The sequence below is a fragment of the Colias croceus genome, chromosome 16, assembly GCF_905220415.1.
Source record: "Colias croceus chromosome 16, ilColCroc2.1".
In the NCBI taxonomy this organism is placed as follows: Eukaryota; Metazoa; Arthropoda; class Insecta; order Lepidoptera; family Pieridae; genus Colias; species Colias croceus.
Window position 1 is genome coordinate 2,834,670 of NC_059552.1, and position 20,685 is coordinate 2,855,354.

The window sequence follows — 20,685 nt, forward strand, 5'->3', positions numbered from 1 at the left end:
TTTAAAAAAGAGTAGCAAAGAAAAGAGCTATTGAAACAAAGTACTAATAATTTTATTTAAAAGATCTTATTTTATTTTAATTATTGATTTTGATGCTTTCAGGGCATAGCTTGTTATAATATTTATTAGATAAATACGTATACGTATAATATTGTGAAGTAAAATTACCTCAAAATAACATAAAAGTTAATTGATATAATAACATTATAAAAATGTCAAAAGGCTCTTATGAAAACTCAGATGAGACTTTCATTCAAGCCTTTGGTTTTTAATTTTATGAAAATTAGTACTTTTAACATAAATAAATGTTAGATTTTTAGGGTTTCGAACCTCAAAAGGAAAAAACAGAACCCTTATAGGATCACTTTGTTGTCCGTTTGTTTGTTAAGACGTTTTTTTCAAGCGCGTGGAGGTATCAATTTGAAATTTATATTGAATACTCAACATTAAGAACCCTTGGGGCTGTAAAAAAATGAAACTTATAACGCAACGCAATCAAAAGATACCTACATCCGTTAATACTGCAAATTTCCGCAAAATTAAATATTCGCAAGGGAATAAAAAAATACATAGGATGCTTGCCGTGTATACAGTCTTAAAATATGGTAAAAAGCAACGTCTTATAACACAGGTAAAGGAAAAATTGCTAAAAGTGTAAATTTTAAGTTACAAACATAATAAAAATAGGTTTGTTAGGAGTCCAACTCGCACTTGGCCGTTTTTTTTGTTTCTATTGTTTGTGAATTACTTGAAATATTAAGTAAAACTAAGTCAAAGTAGTAAGTTAAGTAAGAGAGTAAGAATATTCACGTTGCGTTAAATGTCAGAAGGCTGTTTTGAAAATTGAGACATTGTTTTTTCCCAGTATCACAATATATTGTCAATTATCATTTTTAAATGTAACTAAGTGATTTTAATACTTAAAAGACATGTGCCATTATTAAAACTGAGATATTTGTAGTAATTTTCATTGAATTTCTTTAAGAATATTACAAAATTGTGTTTTTTATCAGTACTATGTTAGCCTTGTCAGTCCCCTGGAGGCCAAATCCAGAAAATTTAAAATATCTCACAATCTACTTAAAAAAGTGGCTGGCCCGATTTGGAACAATATATTCATTAGATTAGCTATCATATACACCCTAATTTTTAATAATCTGATATAAAAAATATAGTAAACAAAATATCCTTAAAAGTTACCCCATTTTTGTATAATCACCCGTATCCATTTACAATCTGACATCATTGTCTTATAAAGGCAGCAAATAAAATAATACTTATAGGTACTAGAAGAAGAGTAGGTACTAATACAATTACAGATTTCTTGACCTTTAAAAAAAATTAAGACTATTTGTACATCATGTACTTAACTCCTAAGTGATGTATGATACTCATACAGATAAACTTTAATTGAACACACAATTTCCCGCATTTTCCGTCTAAATAACAAACACGTGAACACGTGCGTCGATTATTTCCACAACAAAACTTCCTCGTTTATAGATACCAAAATTATCAAAGGTAAGATTTACTTAGGATAAAACCCTTTATACTTTTAACCTATTTAATATTGTCTCGTCTACAATAATATTAAGTAGTTCAGATTAATATTTGAACTGAGAAATTTTCGATTCCGTCTAATGAATTCGAGTCAAAATAGAGTTTTTAGTCAGCACACGGTACATACGTAACCCAAGCCATATAGTAACGTAGTTATCTTATATCAAATTTTCTTTATAAAAAAGCTCTACATAGTAATCAACTAACGTCACTAAAGAACACCGATCAATCTTATAGGCTCGAAAAACACGTCTCATTCAAGGAACGAGCTTTAATTTAATACTTAGAGAGGTACATAAAACATATACAAGATTAATTAATTTATCTTTAATATTCCAAGCATATCATTAGTGAATCAAAGTGCAAATAACAAAAAACAAGTGAAAGTCTCACGTGACAACTTACCGCAAATGAGGGTATTTTTATAAAACTAATTAAACATGTGCAATTTTGCCCGCATTAATAACAAGAATACTTTCCAAATACATTATATTCTCATTAGTCGTTTGCCATTTTCACTTTACACCATTTAGTGTGCAAATAATTAGTGAAACCAAGTGATATTAAGAGAAAATTACAAGTATGTACCTACACGTATCTAATTCACTTTTTTGGTGTAATTTAATTAAATAAATTATTAAACAAAAACATCATAATAAAGTCAAGCCGTGCTTTTACAATAATTCACAAGTTGCATTGCAACTAACACGTAAAATCATAAAGACACGTACCTACATGTACACGTACAATGCATATGCATAATATTAGCGGTTTGCAGATAAACATGCTGACTTGAACAGTTTATTATATCAATTTTTGTTCGGCATATTACATTGTAGGTATCTACATAGATAAATTAAACTTACATATTGCACATACAAGTAGATTAATTTAAAGCGTACATCTTAAAAAAAAAGTTCAGACTGGTAATAACCAGTCATAATAAGACGTTTTATAACCTTTATCCGTAAACAAACACATTAGTATACATCGATTCAACCCCAGCGCGCTCAATTGAATCTTCAAATGTTGTCAAATAACATTCGCGGAAATACTTCGTGGAAATAGAATGAATATACGCAATGCAAACATAGCAAAATCCCACGTTCCCCGCTTCTAAGCTGTGCAAGCATAAAAACGAAAGCATAAAAGCTATCGGAACATCTTTCGAACCCTCCAAGATTTGGATAATAGCGATACGTTTTGGTGAATTCTATCATCTTATTTTATCAGCACTTAGATTATAAATGCGAAAGAATGTTTGACTTTCATTCACATCCTAACGGACCGATTTTATCGTATGTCTGGATATAGTAGGAAGGATAGAGAGTGATATTAGACTATTTTATACCGCGGTGAGACGTCTAATTCGGAATTTTCGGAAATTTCCTTTAACAAATATTGGATACACTTATTTATAGAAAGCAAGGGTTCGTGTTGGATATAAAATACAGATTCAACACTTGAAATGTTGCATTTCTCGACAACTTCCATGCACATATCAAATTAATAAATATGCATTTAAATTATATTTCCCTTTTACAAGAAACAACACTTAACTATTACGGCTCAGTAAAGATGAATCTTTCCACTGACGTACAACACCCACAGCTACAATTCCAACCTCCTCGAAGCGGCAAAACAAGAAATAACATTTAATACATTTACACAGGCGTCCAAATACTTATACCTATATATAAACAGCATTCCATCGTATCCGCTCACTTCCTACCGGATCCCCGTTACGAGCGAGTGAGTTTTCGCAAATAAACTTAAATCCGCTCCGACGACAATGTTCTTCGTCAATTTAACAAATGAAACTCGCCTTGGCTTCAGCTAACTTCCTACAAAACACGGACACGGGCGGGACTGATGTTTGAGAGTTGTTTGAGTCATTGGCTATCAATTATATTTAGGTATTAGGTATCTAAGAGTATATTTTTAATAGTTTTAGTCTATGCATCATAGTTGAATTTTTTAGGTCTTTTTTGCGAGTCTTGCTCACTTGCTCGCTTGCTCTGATTAATCACATGCCTCGTTAATGGAATTGAAAAAAAAAGCAATATTTATTATGTGAGAAGCATTTATTATAATTTGAACATAAATTGTACAACTAAATGCGAATTGAATAATATAAAATAATTTCACCAACAAAATTGTCGCGAGAGCCACTTTTAATATAATTTTTAAATATTTAAAATAAATTAAAGTACAAACATTTTCGATTTAATCACCAAGGTTGGAAATTTATAAAATTTGCGTAAATCCGTGCTTAAAGCTGTGATACATTTAAATTTCCACCCTCGGTGCTTAAACTTTAATATTCGGAACGTAATCATTTTCCAGTGCATTTCCCTCGCAAAACATAACACGAGGTTTTATTTAACGAAAAAAAATATATACAATAATTGCACGCTCTCATTATGCAGTTGTGTTCACGTCCGATATTTTCTCATATAAAATTATTACCGGTAGCGAATACGTCACGTAATACCAACTCGAACACGTATCGCGCATTTAATGCAGTGTTAAGTGCAAATAACAGAAATAACGCGGTAAATTGCAACTTAGAAACTTAGATATATCAGACATTTAATAGCGTACATTTCGGGAACTTATCGAAGTATATTATGCTTAAATTAAATGCATAGCCACGAACATACAATTGAATTTTTGATGTTATGTGATTCATAGATAATTAAATAAATTTAAAAAATAGCATGAAAATTGAAAGCAAATATATGTTGATATCATGAAAGCAAATATTTACAATGGAGAGTAAACTTAAACATAAATATTCCTTAGGTAGTTTTGTAATTCCTAATAATAATCCTTACATCAAAGTTCTCCCTGCATATTCAAATATAAAATTATCATTAAATTGCCTATAAATTTCAATCACTACTACATCAGAAACATTAATTTTGTAAATGATCAGCTTCCACAAAAAAAACGAAACTAACAAATAGGTACAAGTGGGTGGGTATTATTACAAAACATTTAACGTATAGAGATAAATATAGCAATTATTATCAATATGTAATGATAAACGAGGCGGTTAGTAACCCATTAAAAACCGATTATTGTCTTAATTATGGTAATTACAATATAAAATGCACAATAAAATTATTAAACCACTCCCGGGCGAAAATAACTTTGTAATATGATTTAAAGCATAAATTCACTCTTCCTCGTCCATTAAATATTACTCCTTTCCTCCTATAATCACATTACCTTTTAAATTTGTAACAACCTATAGCAAACATCTCGACAAAATATTTTCTAGTATAAATTCGGTAATTTTTTACGAGAAACTATTTAACCAATAATTATAGATAACGATATTCGAAGCCTACTTAATAAACATAGAAAGTAAGCAATCAATTTTGTATACCTTATCCATACGTATTAGACATATCGTGATTTCATAATACTCCAATTTCTAAAGCATCAGGACATTAGTTATTCGTCGTATACCCTCTCATTGCATCACCATACATTCGTTTACCACATCAACACCACTATAACAGTGATCTAACAAGTGAGTAACAACAGTGAAATAGGAAAGTGTCGGAACATTTGTATGCGAGGATCAAGGCGGGCCATACAGACCGGCGCTGCATTGTAATCGCAAAGACGTCTTAAGAGTTAAGACCGTTCACATGGTGAATGTCTTTGCGCAAACGCCTGATAGTTTTTGACATAGCGTTGTCATGGCAACGACTTAGTGCGGTTCTTGTGTGCTGACACGTTACTAACATCAGATGTCGTATGAGACTGATTTTGAGAAACCCAAGGAATTGTTCAGGCTATATGCTTGGATCATCTACTTCAAAGACGCCTTAAGAGTTAAGACCGGTCACCTGGTGAATGTCTTAGAGCAAAGGCCTCTTAGTTTTGACATAGCGTTGTCTTGATACTGACTTTGTGTGGCTTCTGCGTGCTAAAATGTGCGAACGTGAGATGTCTGAAGTACGTGCGACACAGATTATGAGAAACCTAAGGAATTGTAGATGCATTGCTTGGATCAATTTCCTCTTTGCTTGTAAACACCATACAACTTTCAAATTAAAAAATGTGTTTATTTTTCCTAAGATTTTTCCATACATCAATTATCCCTGCCTTGATATACCAACTTAAAAATTTTAATCATAAATGATATTAACGTTACCATAAATACGTCAATTTCTAGGGATTTCCGATCATTAACAACAATCTGACCAGTTATTATATCAATTAATTTACTATTAAGAAAAAAATCAATTAAAATATGTACCTATAATACTATCAATAAAGATTTATATGCAAATACGATTATTAAAACGGATCTTAATAGCGGATACAACTTAACGGATATAATTATAATGATTTCATGAATATAAGTTTTAAAAAAACAATTTTTATTACCAACCTCGACTTAAAGTTAACTCTAACTAACGCTAACGTTAATGAAAATTTCGTAAAAGCAATGTCACTATGTTTTCTTAATATTTGTCAAAAACCTGACTTTACTCACAACGCGACGCACTTTAAAAAACCAAAAGTATTATAGGGCGTTATAATCTCCATGATCCAATACATATTTAGTTATCATCTATATAATATTTATAGATTCATCATACACCTGTACATACAACACGTAACCATTCAGTAATCCGTGATATAACATTCAACAGATAACCTAGATCCTTCAAACTAAAACACCAACATCAAAATACACAGCGTGTAATCCACACGCGTCTGCATTCACGTGAACCGCGATCACGTGCGCCATCGACATTCAACAAATATATGGCAGTTTTAAATAGCCATTACACAACACCCTGTATACATGAGCGTGTTTATTTTCGGGCCACTATCAACAAACGTACAACATTTACGTACGCAATACAGCACTGAATGATACATGTAACTCGTGTCAAATGTATGAATATAGACTACAATAAAAACATCCTGTATACTATGATATTTTTCTGATAACTTTGTATATTACAGTATTTGTTCCTGTGAATATGGATTCATGCAGAGAGATTTTAAAAGGTAGAGAACCCTGTCTAGGACAAGAAAATAAACATTTTTAATAATCATAATAGTTATTAAGTATTGTTATCATTGAATAGGACACTTCTTTCCATCACTGAGATATCGCGTTAAATTTTGATTACTAATTTCTTGCTAAGTGAAACAACCATTATATAAAAATATACTAGTTATATAAAAGGCTCTACATAACATAATGCCAATACCTAAAGGTATTTAAGTACGCAGTACTAAGTCGAAGTTAATACCTAAGTACTCGCTACTTACACTTATAGGTTGCGTGTTATCGTGGTAAGTTAGTTCTAAATACTAGTGAAACTTTTAATCTATAGTCGATTACAAATCCATTTTATTGAGGTCGTGATAAGTTAGGTGCTTATAATTGAAGTGCAAAATACCAACAGATACCTTCTAGTTGTATATTTTCAACATAGATTGTACATAATAAATATTTTTTCTTATTCATATAGCATGTATTGTTTTATTTATTTTAATTTCTTGTTTTGATTTGCCTCAATTGGTAATATTTAATAACACCAAAATCCGATTTTTGATGTTATAGGCTAATCTCAACGGAAAGAAAGTTTTAATCGTGCATTATATTAATACATTCATTTGTTTTTACGAGTTTCAAATATTAGACATAGGTTCATAGGACATTTTTATACAGCTACTACAGTACCTATCGATATTTTTTAGCTATAAGGAAATTGGACTAAATCTCAATATCAACATAAACAATAAACTTATCCCCACACAATAAATAAACTACCCATTAATCCCGTGCCGTATTTTATAATTTTCTATAAATTATAGGAATTACTTCCCTCCATTTTGACTGTGATCAAATTCATGGGCGGCTATAATTTAGCTGCTAATGCATATTTAATGATACACTCCTACATTAACACTAAATCATTGCTCTTGCTTTTGACATGCGGAATATTCATTTGCAATTCAAGCCGAAGTGTACAAAACAACGCTTTATTTGACTTAGATATTGCGACCAATATGATTATCATCTATGATTATAAAATCGTTTTTGAACTCGATTGTTTGAATCAATCTGCATTTAGCCATTATGTGTATAAATATTATGAAAAATCATTGTTCAATTTTTCAGAGATTACCTAGTGACTATGTTTTATTAGATTAGTTGATTACCTAGTGTTCTAAAATTAAAACCTAATAGTTTAACGCCCTTAAAAGCCTGCATTAAATAAACATTTAAAATTTAAATAACTATAAAAGAGGTGTATTTTTTACATCGCTGAAATGGTGACAAATTAATTTACAAATATTTGTACCTAAGTAGATGAAAAATATGTTTGTATTTCCAATAATGGTATAGGTAAGTTAATTACACCCGACAACATACATTTCTTTGAAAACGATATTTCCCCTTCAATTGACAGCAATTGGAAATTACAGCTATGTAAATATTAAATTGTTTGAACGAAATAACGGCATCCCACACGCACGTGCTACTCTCTATAGAGTATAGACCAATAGCATAGCATATTATATACTCTATGCCTATAGACTATACAAATATAGGCAGTAAAATAAACACATAGCAATAGACTGGGCAATGAATAATTAATTTCGACACTGTTCAATTTGAGACTTGTCAATGCACTAGCAATACGTATTTCAATATGGTTTTACTACCTACATTCATATATCTCTGACAAATAGAACTATTATCAATTGCTAAAGGTTTCACAATGAAACATACGTCCATTATTACTACCTTGATATAGGTACCTATATTAAAACCTAACATTTGTGATTCAGAATTTTGAGATATGAGTATGATATCTTAAATAAAGACCTATCTTAAATAAAGATAAGAAACGCTAACGCTAGATTCATTTAATTGAAACTCCGTGAAAGAAGCACAAAAATGTCCCATTCATAAAAAGACATGAACGCAAACAAACGTTCACCTGGCAACTGCTATAACATTAAACGGAGCCGAAAATCAATTTAAATTATGCGTGTTCACAATAAAACAATTTATGGCAGAAATTGTTGAGCGGGATTAAAGCAAGGAATTCCCGCCGCGTTCCACGACCGTATAGTATAAATTCAGGGAAACAAAGGTAGCTATTGCTTCCGGCAACCAGTTTGAATTTCTAACCAACACTGCGGTAGGTATCGGCAAATAATTTCATTTAACAATTATACCTTGGCAGAACTAGTTCGATGTATTATGTATCGACGTTTCAATGTGCACGTGTTTATTTACATATAGGTAGATTATAGGTACGATTTTATACTTATTCTGCGGGTACACGTGCAGATATCCAATTGTCACTTACTAAAGAAAATAAATAAAATATTTTTCCTTTAAGATTGCCATGTCTGCAGCAGAAATATTGTATAGAAATGCGAACTCTGGTGCATTAAGGACTAAGCAACAGATTTCAAATTTATTATTTATTTATTTGAACCCTTACATCAACTACTGTATTTATTATGCAGGTATGCTCCCTTGAAACAGGTATGCAGACAATTTTTAATTTTATAATTCTGGCAGGAAGAAGGTAATGATTATTTAATGATAAATTCTATACACTTATTTGTACAATAATATACATAAATGCATTTTCTAATACTGCCTATATTAATTACTGGTTTGCTCTTTAAAACCGGACAGACCACCTCCAATATTTTATTTCTTACATTATTTTTTATTAAATTCAGATTTTTAACTATTACCTACCGTTTTATATATTTCTATTCGAACATAATTACATTTAGCAAACATAAAATTGAGTCTATAATAATTTCTTTGAAATCGAAATTTGCAAATATTTATATCAATAAAAGATCAAAGCGGCGGATTCAATGAACATCATAAAATTCGAACTAAATATAACATCTGGTTTTACGTATATCACATTTATTAGTACTAAAACATGGTAGCGTAAACAGGATCGTTGAAAACCGCTGAGAAAAGAAAAGGTGAAACTCATCGAACAAGACACGAGGAAAATTTTAAGGTACACAAAGGTAACGAGATAAACTTCCCGATTTCGTGGTTTACTGAACACTATTGTACCCTGTTACGGCTTGAGGGTATTAAGCGCTGTTCCTTTATTATCTGTGAAAAAGTTTACTCAATAGATTTCGGGGTTGCTTCAAACATCGTTGAAGGGTAAAGAGTATTTACTTATTACGCGCTGTAACAAAACCTTTTTCAACTAACCAATGGCTATAGGGTGTTGTGAAATTATTCGTAAATTATTTATTCCGTCGACGCAGTTTCTAATAATGATAGGAATGTCGCTATATTCAGCATTATTACAGTAATTATATTTTAATGAGTTAATGGACGTTTTTGTGGAAGTTATTATTACCTATATTTTTCTGTTTCTGTATTTGCTTGTCTAATTAAACATTTTATATGAATGTCACGGTAATTATAAGATATATCAGGAAAATATTACAAATTAAGGATAAGTAGTTAACTACCTAATTTGACTAATTAAATCATTATAGGTACATTCAGGGAAATTGCATCGATTATTTTTTGCCAGATGCCTATGTCACGAAATATATTGGTATTTCGTACATATATCTCGCAACGTTATTTCTGAAATAGACACAAACTAATATAACCAATATGTAGCAACATTATATCAAATTTCAAATACAAAATGTTGCAACAAATTCGAGTGTCTAGCATTAAGCTATTTCTTATACTCTATAAATATTTAAGAACGCATGACCTCGCTACAGCAGTCACCGGTTAGTTTTTCGCGCACAATTTAGAACCTTTAGACTGGCAAACAAACTGCCGGCAGCTTATTTACACGGCGCCATCAGAGGAAGTGCAAAGCGGGTGCCGGGTAGCCAAACGGTAAAAGGAAACACACGTAAATCACCACTTTACGACAAACATCTAAAATATTGTTTTAAAAAACCGACTACGTAAACAATCTCCCCGTTACGAGTAACAACGCAACATTCCACGCTGACAGCGATTTGGAAGTTTATACGCCCGCGGAAAACAACGCAAACTGCCTAATTTGTAACACCAACAAAACGATATTCAAATTACATTGTTAGCGCCTTGTTTCGCCCACATTTCGAAAATAAACATTCCGCTAATCAAAAAACAAAAGGGCGCTCGCAAATCCGTTTTCTAAGAAGATGCCGCGGTAATGTTGACCGTGCAACTTACAAGTTGTGTAATCCTACAATTTGCCGTCGCTAACTCACAAACACAACAAAACAAAGAGAACATATTCCCCGGCTGTAAGGAAGTTCACTCGAAAAGGCAACTAGCTGCGGGGAAACCTTATATTGTACAATTTATGATATGTTTCAACGCTCCGCTCTAGTTTCTGGGGTCATTCGCGCCGCTATCTCCGTTATATTATGTTCAAAATAATAACAATATACGTACAGTGACGTCGTAAAGGAGGAGAACCAATTTCAATGCAATTCCTATATATTGCATCCGCTGTAAGAGGAATGAGGTACATACAATTATGTACGTTTTTTTATCAGTGTAATTGCACAATTTAGCTTACATTAAAGTCAAATAAACGTAGTTTGACGGCAGTTATAGGTCTATAACTCTTGAATTGTTTTGTCCCCATTTGGCTCTGAGTAGCAATGAAATAGGAATGGAATGTTCTAGATAAGTGTTTATAGACCAATTAGTGGCAAACAAAATGAGGCCTATCGGGTCGCAGTTAACCAGGTTATGGTAGAGATACAATCACGTTGCTAACTGCAGCATTCGAGACTCTACTTGATTATTACTATGTACAAGGGATTGATAGCAACGTTTTATACATTATCATTTATAAATCATTTAACGTAGATAAAAACATTTTATATAATAGGATAAGTTATTTAACACATAAGGTACTTTAATTTAGATATACTATATGATTAATGCGTTTCTCAATCTGAAATATTTTATATACATAATCAAATTTGATATTTATGATAAGCAAAAAATATTTATGACTACAAAAAGATTGATACTTTTAGTATAATTAAACTCGAATATTGTAAACTTAAATTGTATAATATTGAACGGACGTTCATTCGCCAAAACTCTGTTTGACTGCAGTTTCATGCTTTTACCTTCAAATGCTAACAATTTCTTTGAGCTCTATGTCTCTCTGCATATAAAGTTTTCGTGACATAACCTTTAAATCATACCTCTAACATAACTGAGCTTCATTACTATCGTAGTATAATGAGAAACATTTGCATGACTTAATTGAGGTCGCGGCAATTATTCACTCAATGTACTTAGTACCAATGTATTCAAACTTACAGCAAGCTGACATTCTCATAGATATTATATACAATTGCACAAGCATAAAATATTTCTTACTGCAAATGAAAAGTAATATGTTGCGACTTGCGACATCTTATATGAAATTCGAGATAATTTCGCGTGGAAACTGCAAATGTGATACTAGAAATATTAAGTTATGCGAACAAAATCGTTCATAAAACGCACGCATTGCTTAATGTGTAAATTGATATGAGCTTTGCTCAATACATATTTACAAATTCAACTGAAAATTAATTGAAATAATAATCAAAGTAAGAAACACTGCAGTTCAAGAATAAAAAAGGCAAGCGCGTATTTAATGGGCTCAGTCTTATTTTTTCGTTCAGTGCCGTCGTCATTATAACAGCGGTTGCAACAGATTAAAAGATTTTCAAAGAAACAATAGAACAGAGATACTTTATAAACAGATAACAGACTTCATAAAGCCTTTGTATAGAGATGAAATAATTTAAAGACATTGCAAATTATTATAATTATTATAATGACTTTCATCTCTTAGATGTAGACAGTATTTTTAGATTAATATAAAGCTACTTATGCCAATGTGTAACTATATCCATACACATAAAAAAAACAACAATCTCAATTATTTTGCACATCGCCATTATATCCGCAACTGCTTAAATATTCCTCCTTGTACTTTATACATAAACGGATATCCTACGTAAACATAAACACTCCGATACAAAATGAATAAATTGTGTGTGATATTCATAACACAATTTTCCAATATTGAAGAGATCGATTTCACACTTTCTGGCTCATTAGTCAGGGTCACTAAATACTGTTCCAGCTCGGTTGTCACGTTATTTTTAACCCTCATGAGGAAAAATAAAACAAAACAACATAAATTTTCGGTTAAAACAAGATGAATTAACCAAACCGCGTTCAATTCCGTAAATCATCGTGCGATTCGCGGAAAACCTGATAAATTAAACAATGTACAATTTAAATATATCAAAAAAATAGGCAAGAATTACCGTCGTCAAACGCGGAAGTCTTTGAAGCAATACAATAATTCACTATTTAATTCGTGACCTCACGTAGAGGTCACAAGTAGTTGTGACAGGCGTACAAATAGCGCTTTTAGCCGTTTCTGGTGAATTACGCACTTGTCTGGGTTGTGCAAAAATAGATTGATATACTTGGATGCAAATGAGACCTATTTAATTGTATGCAACACGCAGAAGAAATATTTTTTGTTAAACACTACCTTGAATATTTTATAATGAGTTTTTAACGCATAATCGTTAAGAATTATTTTTTATGCGGACTTCTTTTTACACCATGTTAATTACAACGTACCTACATTTGAAAACGGGTTCTATCCAACACGACTCCGTCTCGCAATCTACTTAGCCAATCACCTACATACCCTTAAACTTTAAAGGTTAATCGACAAAAAAGTGAGTATGTGATCACCCTATATCCTATCAAAGGATAAATCCACTAAGCAAACAGCAACTACGAAAGAGGTATTAGCACATTTGCAGACATGTGTCTCTGAGGGAACATACATACATTTATAATCAAAGATATAGGTGAAGGTATGTTAAGTTAGATCTATCCCACAGCAACTAAAGACAGACAATGTAATAACGCACTTAAAAAGTTAAAATGTCAGCCACAAACAGTTAAAGCATTTAAATAACAATAGTCAAGATGGCAGGCTCAAAGTCACATCGGGGTCGTATTCGTAGAGTACTGTGACCTGGCCCACTCACTGTGAATCTCTAAAATTATTCTAAATGCTACAAGCTCTCTGTAAGTATTTACATTTCATTTTCATATGCAAGTAACAGTCCAGTGTGAGCGTGCTAGTTTGCAGCGCATTACCAACGGTAAGGTCAAGGTAAAGTTGGAAAAGTGTTATAGAGAAAATCTAAATAGAAATAAGTTTAATAATATAGCAACCTCCTCCACAAGCAAGAGGTCCTTTTTGTAAAAAAAATAATCGGGGAAGAAATGTCATTGAATTGAACCTTAGTTGTTTGATGCTTTTGTTTCGATGGAATTTCTAAACACTTTAACATATTTTTTTACTGATAGACATTCGAATAATCTGTGCTTAATCAATTATTCAAAAACCATCTCAATTACTTACAAGTTACACGGTTACACCTACAACTCGAAAAAACACACAACTAACTACAGTTTCGTCAATAGTTACCTACCGATAACCAAAAAGGTGAGTAACTAAATAATTTAGTTTCCACATAAATAAAACCACATCGAAACACTACAACAATATTCGATTAAAATAGAATAATAAATGGGCGGTGGGCCCGAACATCCTAATACTGTAATCAAGTATTAATGAAGTAAGTACCTAGGTATGTTACTAAGACAGCTATTACAATTTCAATCGAACGTAATGAAACATCGTTTGTACATCACGCGATCTAGTTCTAGGAATTGTACTAAAATAATCCCAATTCGTTGTATTAAATTTTCATATGAACTTACCTTTTAGTGGTTAATGGGAATCGTTTTTGTGTCGTTCACTCTGTGACGTGCCATCAATGAAGTACCTTCAAGTACTTTTATATTACTGTATAAATCATATACCTATATGTAGGATTAACCTTTTTATTTAAAAGCGCTTTTCTAGAAAACTAGCAATCGGTTTTATAAATTACTAGCTTTCCGCCCGCGGATTCACCCGCGTTTTCAAAGAAAAACCCGTATAGTTCCCGTTCCCGTGGGATTTCCATTTTCCGGGATAAAACCTATCCTTTGTGTTAATCCAAGTTACCCTCTATATGTGTGCTAAATTTCATTGTAATCGGTTCAGTAGTTTTTACGTGAAAGAGTAACAAACATCCATACATCCATACTTACAAACTTTCGCCTTTATAATAGTAGTAGGATCATCGCATATTTACAGCCTATTCTTGTTGAAGATGAACATAATATTTAATATTACAATCTACAAATACAAATAAGCGCAATAATTATTATTACCTAGTATACAAACGGTGCCTACACTTAATGATAGAATGATTAACGGAAACAATGCAGGGTCTAGAAAAAAAATATATGTATATAAGCAACGGAAAGGTTTCTCAAATCAAAATTAATTTCTACAGAGTTCTATAAAGTTCAGGCACATTCGAGTGATGTAGTTCGTACACTTGCGACTTAATAAATTTAATATCTGCCTATCTGTTATTTTTCAATATCGGGTTTGTTTTAATTGAAGATGGCAATTCAAACCTTGGAATTACTATCGAACAGGAATCATCTAGTTCTACAGTGCATCATGCATAGCTAATACGATTACAATGTTAACTTAATAAGATTTAATGGACTTGCATGTATTATACGTATGTACTTCATTTCGATAGGTACATAGGTACATTGAATAAGTACATTTCCATTCCGAAAACGGACGTGACGCAATAACCATCACTAAACATATCCTAGGTATATCGAAACTAAAATCGCTATAATAATAAATATCACAAAGCATGAACCCACAAAACGGTCCATAAAAAGCTTGTCAATAATTATAACCTAATCACAATAAATGAAAACTGCGACCTATCTCCAGAACGAATCCTCCAATTTTATTTATCGTCTTATCGTCTGACAAAAGGGCTCGTTCCCAATAACTTTTATGGCGAATCTCGCGAACCGTGACGTCAGAGGCCCGTAAATCGGACCGGCATGAAAACTGCCGGTAATTATGGCCGGGACAGTCGTGTCCGCGGCAATAAACGAAATATGACGACATAATTATTTAATCGTTTCACATAAAACGACCACTAAACGCAAGACAGTGATTTCGTCGGATAAACATTACCAAGTTTTTATTTTTTGGCCACGATTTTATGTACTGTGTAACTATGTGCTATTCATGATACTATCAATGTGTCTACATTGTATATTACAACATGTATACATACGTTAATTACATTTTGCTAAATTATTTTCGAAACGATTCTATTAAAAATGAAGGTAATATCTAAATTTCAAAATTAATAGCATAGGTATCTAATACCTATGTATAAATTATACCTACTCGCTATGATTGGAAATTAACTTTTATAACATCACATACCTAATACTCGTTAATATGACCTTAATTAAATACCTATCTAAATTGAATAACTATTTCGCCAATATTTTACAAACAATTTACCTATAGGCAATACTAATAAAAGGATAATGAAGAGATCACTCTTTAGTGATAAGGCCGCCCTCTGTGCTAGTTTAGCTATAAGTTTTAGTTTTATGTAATTTGTATAACTAGCATAGTTAGTAAAGTGTTATAAATAAAGATTGTAACAAGAATAACTGCGTTAAAAACAACCGACTTCAAACTTGCATTTGCAACATTTACAAATACAGACAAAAATGCGCATAAAATAAAAACTACTGGGCCTATCCGAATAAAATTTTTATGGGACCAATTCGACACCATCCCGCATCGAACAAAAAAAGAATCACGTAAATCGGTTCAGAAACCTCGGAGTAATCGGTGTACATACATAAAAAAAATATATACCGGCCGAATTGATAACCTCCTTTTTTTTGAAGTCGGTTAAAAACATGAACCTTGATAGTAGGTAATAGGTATTTTGAATTTTCATTAGGTCGTGCTATTGTCCAAACGAGCGAAGGTTGTCCATTCACTTACAGTTTTATCACTAAACCTATATCCGCCTTTTAATTTTAATAAATGATAAGACAGTTTAGAAGGTCTCAATCAAAATTAAATTGCGCTTTCTATGTGTTGGTATTTAATTATAGCTCATTATTAGATTTGTAATTTGGGCGGAAATATGCCTTTAAATTATCGTACCCGTTTAGCAGTAGGTAAGTAGACATAAATATTTAATATTTCCTGGTTTGAGGAATTTTATATCAAAAAAGGTAAATTAAAAGCGGCAATTACTTAGCGGTTAGCACTGAAATTATTTTCAGGTAATATTTTACTAAAATGTTCAGCCAACGCAAGGCTAATAGCGAGTTAAATAATCATTATGGTTTAAAGTGACTCTCTGCCGGGTCATGGTCAATAAAACGACTCATGTAGAAACTGAACCAAAGCCGGTCGGGCTTAATTATGAAAATTGGTCAAGTTCACGTTAGGTCACGGGTTAGCTGTGGAAACCCAAATTCACTTAAACTAAATACTCTGCACTATTACAAATGACGGACAGGCAAGAAACCAAGTGTATGGAATTTCTTTGAAACTATATAGGTGTACATATGAACATTGGTACCTACTACATACAAATTGCGCAACCGTGATAACATATTGGACCATTAGCTTTTAGAATCAATCGTTTAAGACCCTTAATCTGTTCTCGTTCATTAAACACGATGAGATATGTGATTCAAGCAGCATTCAGTATTCAACGCAGTCACGATGACGCCTCCGGGCCGTTTGTCGACAAACTTTGCGGTATCGGGGTGCAGTCACGTGGAAAGTTCGAGGTTCTTTATGTAATACAGATTATACAGAACACATAACGCATTTCTGCGCCAATCACGCTTGAGTGACGTGGAAATGACCTCGGTAAAAACTTTTGCCAAAGCAGAGATTTACCGACTCGAAAAATCGATCGTAGAGTCCGTACTGAGTAGCAGTTCGCCTTCAGGAATACTCCGAAACTACGTAACATTAAGCACTCTGAAGAATACATTGCAAAACTTCGCTCTCGAGGTTTATTTCTTCACAAGCTATTTCAGTAACTATTAATGAAATTTTTCGAAAACATTGTAGGTTGTTGTACTATAAAGTTTTCAGGAATATCTCAGAAAGTTGATGTGTTTTTACAACCATTGATTGCAATGCAATCGTTATTTTTCTTAAATTTCCACCTCATTTAGTGGTTACATCATCAAATTTAAACATTACGATTAACAAAACAATCCATTCAATTGCCAGCTATTAGATGTTATATTATCACACAGTTGATAAGCAGTTGTTTTGCTTATTTGAATGATGTTTGATTTGTAAATTCCAGACTCAATCAAACAAAATCATAGTAATATAATATTTATTTTACACTAGCCACTCTTCCCGGGTTGAAACGGAATAAAAAATATAGCTTATGTCAGTCATAGTGTATTTCTACTGATGTTGTAATTTTTGATCAATTAACATGTTTAAATTTATGTACATAACAACATAAAAACGCACCATCAAACTTGTATAAAAAGTCAATAGCTTACGGGTTTCACCATATCATTTCAAATTTTAAAATTGTTTTTTATAATGCTTTTGCTTTTTGCAAAAATGAGCCTCATAAATCGTTATCAATTTAAATGATGAATATTTAAACTGTTTTGTAACTGCCCCAATTTGCAAAATAAATGTCAACATAGTTAAGATTGATCATGATACAATGAATAAAACGCGAATTAAAAATCCAATTTTCAGAGTGTAATAAATAGCATTGAATTTGTGTTAAGGTCTAATAAATTCTACTGTAATAGTGAAAGTGCTAAAACATCTTTCTGTTACCATTCAAATGTTCTAACACTGTATAGCGGATTGTATAATAACATCTTACTAAACAAGTTTAACAAGTATGAATCAATTTCCTGCTAACAAGACGTTTATTATTCTTCAATGTATTTTATACCTTCTATGTGTTAAAACACATTTATTTTTATTGATTCTTGAGCTTAATTAATATAAAAAGTAAGGAAATGAAAACTTGTTCATAATTAAGAAGTTTATAATGTGATGGAGATAATTATGACAAAGATACAAAAAAATAGAAGGCGTTTTTTTGTATCTTTGAATTTCTGAAGAATTTCATAAAATTTATTCAAATATTATTTGCTTTACATTTCAAATCATTTTAATTTAAATGATAACTATTTATTGACTGTTTTGAATATCCAAAAATAACATCTAGTTTTTAATATATTTTCCATAAATATTTTTCAACAATATATTTGCCACATATGGATACCTTTATCCACTTGAAAGAAAGATATTTAAAATACATAATACAAATAGCTTGACCTACTAACTTGAATTACAATTATGTTAATATATGCACAAATTTACAAACAGGTTAGAAGACCACATTGCCTTTTTCATTACACTTCAGACAAAAGTTACATAAAGACGAAAAAGAAATCCCACTTTCACTTTCTATAAGCACTTTCGTTTGCACATTTAAATTGTATGTTGTTTCCTTGCAATTATAAACATGTTATTGTTTTAAACAAACTTTTTGGTGACGCAAAGGTTATTAGAATTGCAAATGGGGATAACATACTTTGATAAATTAGAAAACCTACCCTATATATGTCATTAGGAAACACATAAGAATTACAACACTTTGATATTTAAATTTTTTAATTCATATGAATATTGCCATTGGTCTCATTATTACATAATATTAAAGGTTTGTTAAAAATGTCTCCTAAAGGCACTATAATAGGTGTCATTCCTGTAAAAAAAAATATCATAGTCCTCGTCCATTCAGGGCGGACATTTCAAATTTTCAGCAACAAGGGATTCTATAAAATCAATAAATTATTAACATTTTATCCTATTGAAATATATGTGACCATAAGTCATAAATCATATTGCAACATGCTTATAAAACATATACACAATATAAAGTTTAAAAAATAAATTTAAAAATCATATCTAATATTCAAACAAATATTATTCACCATATATTAAATTTATGGAAGATTTACACTTGAAGCCAAATGAAGAAAACCTTTTCTATATAAAATAATTACTCGTCACAGTTATTTGAGCCATAAATAAAATTATCAAAATCCGACGGTCTTTTCAAATTTATATTTCTACAAAGCATTTAAAATAAATAATAGAATTACACAAAATATTAAAATTATTTTTATGTCCATGTCCATTATCCATATAAATTGATTTGATATGATTCAAGTGTAATAATATTGTAATGCTGTTAAATAATAGAAATGTTATATGGTTATTAAATAATTCCGGTGCTGTTACTTCCTGGATATCAAGAGCAAACAACTTTCGCCCAGTAAAGATACGGCCTCAGATTGTTCCTGCGCGCGCGCAACCAAAACTCGCCACGGAACGTTACGAATACCTTAGCGCCAGTTACTTTAACATTACGCAAGTCCTAAATCATTAACTCAACGTTGCAAATATGCAACCAAGTCAGCGGAACTTGCAAACATCCTAGAGTTCTTATCAGCAAAAAATGTTATCATAAAAAGTTGAAAAAAAAAACCACTCGTTGGAAACTTTAGTATTTTGCTGATTGATTAATAAGTAAGCTGAAATGTTTTATAATATACCATCAAACGAATCATGAAATATCTGCTCACCGTTTATGTTTATCACGCCAAATCCCAAACAATATAATATCTGTCACTCACACGTTAAAACACAAAACACAGAATTATTTCACCTCTTGACATCTGACATGGTTTAAAAATCTTGAATTATCACAATTATATCTCACTATCAAAACCGTTTATTAAAATAGTTAATTTAAAAACAATAAAATATAGCAAAACGATCGCAAAATAACGATACAAAACGTAAACAGCTGCCTACTTTGACAGCACCGTCGATTAAACTGACAACTGAGTCTGCCAACCATGATCACGAAAACACTTTCGCTTTCATGTACCAACATTAAAACCAAATTATTACCTACGCTACAAAATATTTTTCTCCCATTTGAACAAATCTCATATTTCCCGTAAATAAAAGTAAGCCTTGTTTGTTTTCTATTACAGCTGATGCTTACCAGCTCACTTACCAGTGTTATTCA

At 31.6% G+C, this 20,685-nt stretch overlaps 1 protein-coding gene across 1 annotated transcript in view; it reads right to left on the reverse strand.

The window, feature by feature from the left end:
- Positions 1-20,491, reverse strand: part of LOC123698331 (furin-like protease 2) — a 214,562-nt gene extending 194,071 nt beyond the window's left edge. The window contains exon 1 of the mRNA XM_045644914.1: positions 20,234-20,491. The gene's annotated coding sequence lies outside the window, so the exon portion shown is untranslated. The remainder of the gene's footprint in view (positions 1-20,233) is intronic.
- Between the last annotated feature and the right edge of the window lie 194 nt (positions 20,492-20,685).